The sequence below is a fragment of the Morone saxatilis genome, unplaced genomic scaffold (assembly GCF_004916995.1).
Source record: "Morone saxatilis isolate NCDOM2014 unplaced genomic scaffold, NCSU_SB_2.0 Contig15, whole genome shotgun sequence".
NCBI lineage: Eukaryota > Metazoa > Chordata > Actinopteri > Moronidae > Morone > Morone saxatilis.
The window spans coordinates 8,640,894-8,648,434 of NW_023339707.1; positions in this window are offsets into that span (position 1 = coordinate 8,640,894).

A 7,541-nucleotide genomic window follows, 5' to 3' on the forward strand; every position below is an offset into this window, starting at 1 on the left:
GTGCACGTATACGTGAATCAGCCAGGCGGCCAGAAGCAGGCTAATCAGCTCCTATTAGCCTATGTTCCCATTGGTCTTAATATGATTAATGAGAGCCAGAGAGGGCTGCTCATTGCTTCAGAACACAACCACAAGCTGAGAAACATAACCACCAATATCATCAGAAGTAGTGCTCGTCTTATTCTTACAACAAGACTAATAGAGGGTTTTTCTTACACCTACAGCATCTGATACTAAAGCCCTTTTACGTAGAAATGTATAATATATTCTTAGCTTCTCTGAAAATAATGTTCAAACATACATACAATGTTCAACACATACATGCAGAGTGTTAACAGTGGAATCAGGTCTCCTTTGCATGACTTTCCATCTCTCCCTCTACGTGTTTAATTCATGAGGAAAATTGAAGTGATTATATTATGGATGCTTCAACGGGACATTAATTATCTCTACCTCTCCTGTCTGTCTGCTGCAGGTCAGAGCTGCACAATTTGGTCAAATACATTATGTAAAAAAAAAGACAAAATCAGAATGACAGGTCACATGAAATCCTAAAAAAAAAAAAAACAGGTTTCATATCAGCTTTAAACATGGTCTAATCCAGAAGCAGGTTCCACAGCTGACCTGTCACTCTCATGTACAGAAAGCAAGGACATAAAAAAGAAATGCAAATTCACTATGAATCATCTGCTGCCCCACATAGCTGCTGCCTTCATTGTTTCACCCAAGAAAACATTTCCAAAGCTTCTGCAAGGTGCATAAAATTTGGTGCTCATTTGGGTTGAAGCCACTTTCTCCATGTCACCTCCTGTTAAATTCTCCCAGGAGAGGAAGGAAGACTGATTTATAATGTCAGCTTCCCGTCTCTCTTCTACATCATGTCTGCTTCTCTCATGTCTCTGCCTTTTGGCATCCCTATTCCTCTGTCTGCTCATCTCTCTTTCTCTGTCTGTTTCTGCACTTCTCCCCTTTCTCTCCTTCTATCTTCACATCTCTCTCTTCTCCGGATACAGGGGTCTGTCCTGTGATATCATGTTCGATGTAGATGACATAAGATCATAAGAACACTAATTGCTAATTATTAAAATGATAAGTTTTGCCTGACACACTTTAATGGGGAGGAACTGAACCTGAGCAGACAAGTAAAAGCCAGTGAAAGAAGAGTAATGAGAAGTTCAACCTGTGTAGTAGATGTGGTCAAAGAAAGATTATAGTCATACACACAATATATTCCCAGATTTTATTATATATTATATTATTATTATTCACCCAAGGTTTAAACTAAGGTTTGAACCCTTTGTGACTGACTCATGGAGTAAAGTATGCTGTGCTGAGGTCAAAAATGGGCCTACTGTTATCGTAGTATTAGGCATTGTTGCTATGGTTACCTTGATATATCCTGATTTAAACTGACGTCTAACTGGTAAGACTACAAATAATAAGTTATTCATCAGAAAGAAAAGGGAAAAAACTCACAGGTTTTGTAACATTTATTAGTTGTTTTTTTAAGTAAATAACTAAATTGAACCTCAGAATCACAAACTATTTGTACTTGAATCCATGTATCTATCTCTTCTAGCTGTGTCGCAGCATCAGTCCAGACAGCAGTTATCGATGGTGCAGCAGCCGAGTTCGGCCTCTGTGCCTTCCTGTTCTCTCTACTGGTTTTCCAATTAAGCCCATACTAGCTAGTGTCTATTTTTAGTCGTGGATATTCATAATCCTGAAGCCAAAACAGCGCGCATGGCCACAAACACAGTCAAAACAGCCAGCGTCGGCACTGGCTGACCACCAAGGGCTATTTAATAATCCAGAGTTGGTATTAAGATTGACGACAATCAGAGATCTGCCTTGCTATAAAAGGTCAACAGTCGTGTGTAGGTTGATGTGGCTTCATCAGTCTACATGCGTAATAAGTAAGCGACGATACAAAAAACACACACACGCATTATCAAAGCTGCTGATCAAAGCTGCTCAAAACAGCATTAATTCAATGAGCCGTTGAGTGAGTTTAAACATGTTAATAACAGATAAACAGCAGGTCCAAGAGAGAAAGAGGTAAGAAAGGAAATTCACCTCTCGTCTTCCTCCTGCTCTAATTTCTCTTATCCTTCTCTCCTCCTCTTTAATTTTTCCCTCTCTTATCCCGTCCTCATTATGTCCTTTTAATTAGTTCCTCACCTACAATCTTAACCTGTCCTTCTCTCTCACCTCCTGCCATCGCCTTCTCTCGCTCTTATTATCTCCTCCTTGTTCTCCACACATCCCTCTGCCCTCTCTTGACCGCTCTCCTGCTCTCCATGCTCTTTTCTCAATTTCCTGTTCCTCTCTTTTCTCCTCTCAGTCTGCCTCTCGTCTCTTCTCTACGTCTTTTCCTCTATCCTGTCGAGAGCCTTCTCCTCAGATACTCCACAAGTCTCCATGGCCACAGTTGTCACGGCAGCAGGCTGTGCTGTATGTAAAATGAGGTGAAGGAGCAACACAATGAATACAAACACCAAGCTAGTTAAAATACACGTACAGTAGATGTACATGGCACCTTATAGCTTCAAACGTAGAGATCACCCATGGAAGCACACATTAACATTCCGCTCTCAATTTAAGCAGAACCAGTGCAAGTACAGCAGAGTGACTGTACAAAATATCATTGGTCATGATGTTAGCTGAAGCAATGGGTATCCTATTACTTCTTTTTGGCCATGTTTACTCCTGGCAAACACAAATGGACAGCTCTAAGTACAGGTGTGAATGCACCCAAGATGTACTGAGATCCAATTCCTCAGACCACATTTGGACATGCCGAATTCTTTTAGCAGTGAGTACGTGAATTTGGAGCCACAGCGCAAGTCCATAGAGATAAATTACAAGTACATCTAACATCTTGGGGATTTGGTTTGCCTGGAGCATGCCAAGGAATAGGCTGTATTTTTTTCATTTTGCCCGTGCACCCATGTCTTAAAAAATGTCTTCTTCTTTTAATTTTCTGCAGTCTTGGCACAGGAAGTACCTTGCTACCTCCCGCCTGTTAAAAACAACAAGCATTTGGTCTTTGCAAACGGAAGTGATGTTTATTTGCATGCAGAATGGGAAAGTGGTCACTTGAGACGTGAATACTGAGATGCATTCTCCTGCCAGGTGTGAACTGAGGTACTCTGAACTGTCCACTCCTGACCAAGTTTTACACCTGCCATGTTGACAATAGGACCTAAGTTTCCATTTGAGACAAAGTCCTATTATTTCATCTGCATATATATTTTATTTATATATTTTTATATTGTGCTTAATTTCACACAAAAAATACAACTGGAGCTATTAAGGGTTTCACACAAATATAATGAACTTCTAGAGATCATATATAGAACAATGATCTATCTAAGAAAGTTATCATTGGCTGTTTTTCACCATTCACATTTTATGTCACAGTGTACTAAAATAAAATATAGTATTTTGAGTAAAATGTTTTTTGTTTTTTATCATAAACAATATGGCAAATGTAGGATCAATTATTGTGTCTGATTGGCTATTTCTGCTATTTGATTATTAATCATGTGATCACTTTAGAGCTGCTTTTAAAGGTTACTCTTACACAATAAATGAGTCTTATCTTCTCTTCACAAATAACTTTTTTACTTTTTGGATCTTTAGAGCATTCGTAAGTGTAATTCTTAAATGTTTGATAAATACAAGCCGTGTCGCCCTTGTTCGCAGGACCACATCATTTATCATGACCTTCTCAAAACTGTTACAAATCACAAAACCTTAAAGAAAATACTTATATGACTGTTTTCTGGTCTGAACATAAAGCCTCTACAGCTGCCTGCATGACAACACAGGTTGAGCCAATAAGTTTACCTAGACAAGCCATTTTGGAGCATGCACTAAAGGAAGTAAATAAGCTGTGGAACAGTCACAACGTGCAATGAAACCTGCCAATAAAAGATTTCAGCCAACAAACTGCAGGTTTAAAAGCAAGTTCTTGACTCAAGCATCCAGCTGTAAAGGAGAAAACTGTTGTACACTACAAAGAGATTTAAGTTCTCATTTATCCCACAAGCCATAAACCTGCTTAGCTGAAACAGATAATCTCCTCATCACATTTCCTGGTCATTCAATCTACTGCCACTTTCATTATTCATTTTGAACAGTTTGTTTTGAGTAATATACATTTGTCATTTGAAACACAGAGCTCCTACAGACCTGTAACTCAACGTTTGCTGGTGCAAAATGAATCACGTTACTTACTAGGGACGATAAATAATCCAAACAATAACGGCAGATACATCTGCACTTTAGAGTTATCAAATGATGAAAAGTTATATAGCATTTGCTTACTTTTTCCAACGTGTGTTGTTATTTCTGTATCAAAGAAAACAGCTTAAGTAAACGTCCCCCTAACAGAATTCAGTGAAAATCAGTTCCTTTTTTCTCTTGTTCACATCAAACACAAACACCTGGTCGTGTCCACCTAAGGCAGGTGCACAGGGAATCGGGTATACTAACATGCTTCACTTTGTGCTTTAATTTGTATAACATGAATATTATTTGCTTTTGCTTCTCCTCTTTTCATTAAAATTCAGTTTGATGAGTTTTTAATCAGCAGACAGCGATTTGGGTCAAGTCCAGCAGAACACTGTATTTTTAGTCCCTTGGTCCGGTGTACAAGGCTTAACAGTGCATTCATTAAAGGTGTGCTCTGCATGTTCTGCAGCTAGTGTATGGACAAAGTGAGATTTTGGAATACAAAGCTTTGAAATTACAGTCTGTGTGAGTGTGTGTTTGTGTGTGTGAGGGACACAGAGAGAGAGAGAGTGTGCGCATGTGTTTGTGTCCCACATTCCCTGCAGTGTCTGTCGTCCCTGGGCCTTTGGGTGCTAAGCAGTCGGTCCAACAGGCCTCTTGACATCTGGGCATCTGTCACCCAACGGCCTAAAAATCTGCAAAACCCCTGGGCTCCATTTAAAATACACAAACACTTGCATAACACTCAGACATGCTCACACAAGTCTTGTTGGATATGTGTGTGTGTCACAATGTACAGTGTATTTACTAAAAGTAATATTAGACTAAATAAATAAGTGTTTTATGAGCAAAAGTGGCCAAAAATTTAGCCTTTTGCCCTCCAGGTGGTGTAACAGCAAAACGCCAGAAAAGCATTTTCTGATGAGCATTTTGCTCTCATACACAGAAACAAATATTTCTTCAATGGGAGTTTTTGTTCTTATGAATGTAGCGGACAGTATGTTTGTGAGCATGTTTGCTGTACAGAGACTATATTTAACACATGATAATGATGAAGAGGAGTGACAGCTCAGAGACGGAAGGAAATGACTCACAATGATGGGACTGCACTCTAATAAAGCTGTATAATCACAGATGTCCTGAGGCTACTTCAACAGTGACTGCGCATGCATACACACACACACACACACACAATGAATTTATGCTACTTACTTGACACAACACACAACTTAATCTTGTGGTCAAAGTTGAATTTTTTACTGAATTCTCTCATGCGCGCACACACAGAAGCAACACATAATCACTACGCATGAAACTAATGATAACATCAATCCAGTTAATTAAATATATGACCCCTTAAGGAACTGTGTCCAACCAACTTTATCCGATATTGTAATTAAAATATCCTGCCCATTGATGTGCAAGATTGTCCACAATGACCTCATACACCCAAGGATTTTAAAGAGATGGAAACCACAATGTAAACAATATAGGAAAATCTCCTTTTAAATAAACTGGTTAAAATGATTTTATAAAATGTCAAAAGAATAATAACAAATGCCCATCAGAAATGACAAAAGCCCAACTTTACACCTTCAAATTATACATTTTTTGCCTAGATCTGGAGTTATTCAGTTTACAATAAAGCAGATAAATCAAGCAGATCCTCATTTAGAGCTGTAACTGTGAATTTAGGGGGGGGGTTACAAATAATGTATCAAAATGATCAAAATGTATCAAATTTCATGAACAAATTCAGGTCATGGTTGCGGATATACACACATCCTTCTCAATCCAATTAACGACATTCAATTAACAGCACATTGTCATATTTCCGAAGCTGCACTTAATAGATTCCTCTGTGTTTTGTTATTGGTTAACTGACTAAACTAAACAGATGATAACCTTGAACATGTTGCAGTTCCTCTGTTAATAACACACGCATGAACTTTCTCTCTCTTCGCTCTTCTCTCTTCTCATGGTGTGGTAGCCCAGCAAACAACTGCTTCCTATCCACATGGCAATCCACTTAGGATGAACACACACACACACACACACACACACACACAGAGAGAGAGACCTGACACATGGAAAGTCAGTGAGCTTTAACAGAGTGTAAACCAACAGGTTAAATGAAGCTTTAAGAACATTAACTATGGTCTTCTTCACACTATCCCAGGCACTCTCCATCTCCATTTCCTCTCCATCCATCCGTCCATTCTGCCATCCGTCCCTTAATTCTGCAGGTTTAGATATGCAGTCCCATATTTATTATCCACTTATATCATACAGAGTTTGTTTCAATTTTAAGACTTTAATTTAAGTTAGAAGGCCAGTGTGTGGGCAGTGTGATCGATTTCTTAACTGGTCACAATGTAGAAATACCTACAGGTTACAAGTAGTGGAACACCTGGTGACATTTGGACATCTGGATGAAGAACAAAGTTTATTAATCATTATGCTCCCTTAAATTGTGGATGAAAGCTGTAATTTTACACCAGAAAACCAATTGTAAAACATTTTTGCTTTTATATTTGTATATTTTATGCTGTATTCAATTAGATTTCTACTATATTATACTTGGGCAGCACAGTGGATCTGTGGTTCGCACTGTTGCCAAGAAGGAGTGTTTGCGTAGGTTTCCCCCACCTTCATAAACATGTATGTTATAGGTTAATTTCTGTACAGCGGCTGCCCACTGCTCCTAATGTGTAGGATGGAGAGTGTGTGACAATAAAGTTGGTTAGTAGGATCAGCAAGAAGATTGGCACTTTCTATATAGTTATTCTCAATGACTGCCACCGGGTCGGATTCTGTCAGATTCCCCTTGAAATCAATGAAATGAGGCAGTGGAAACACTGTTGTCCATGGGGCCGCCAGAATCAGCAAAAAATGAAAGTTCCTTGTAGGAGCTTCAGGGAGGGTTGTGGTTACAATTCATAGAAAGGTAAATGCTAATTCAATATTTGTCATGGGACATGTAAGGAAGTCAGGCTCACCACACACCCATCCACCACCCTGACTAAACATTGGCACCGAGTGTAAATTGTTTGAGGCAGAATCACTTAATATAGATGTCATTTCTAGGGATAATGTCCTGATTCCAGTCATAAAAAACATTTATAATAATCTAAAAAGAAGAACAAGCGGCAACTTGTTAATGAGAGGGTTTCACCTCCAATACTGCACTCACATAAAGACACCTACATCCTTGCTTACACCCACCTACACATATACACTATATAGACGCACACACCTAAATGGAGACATAACACTTGATTTCAAACAGACTGAAGACAGAA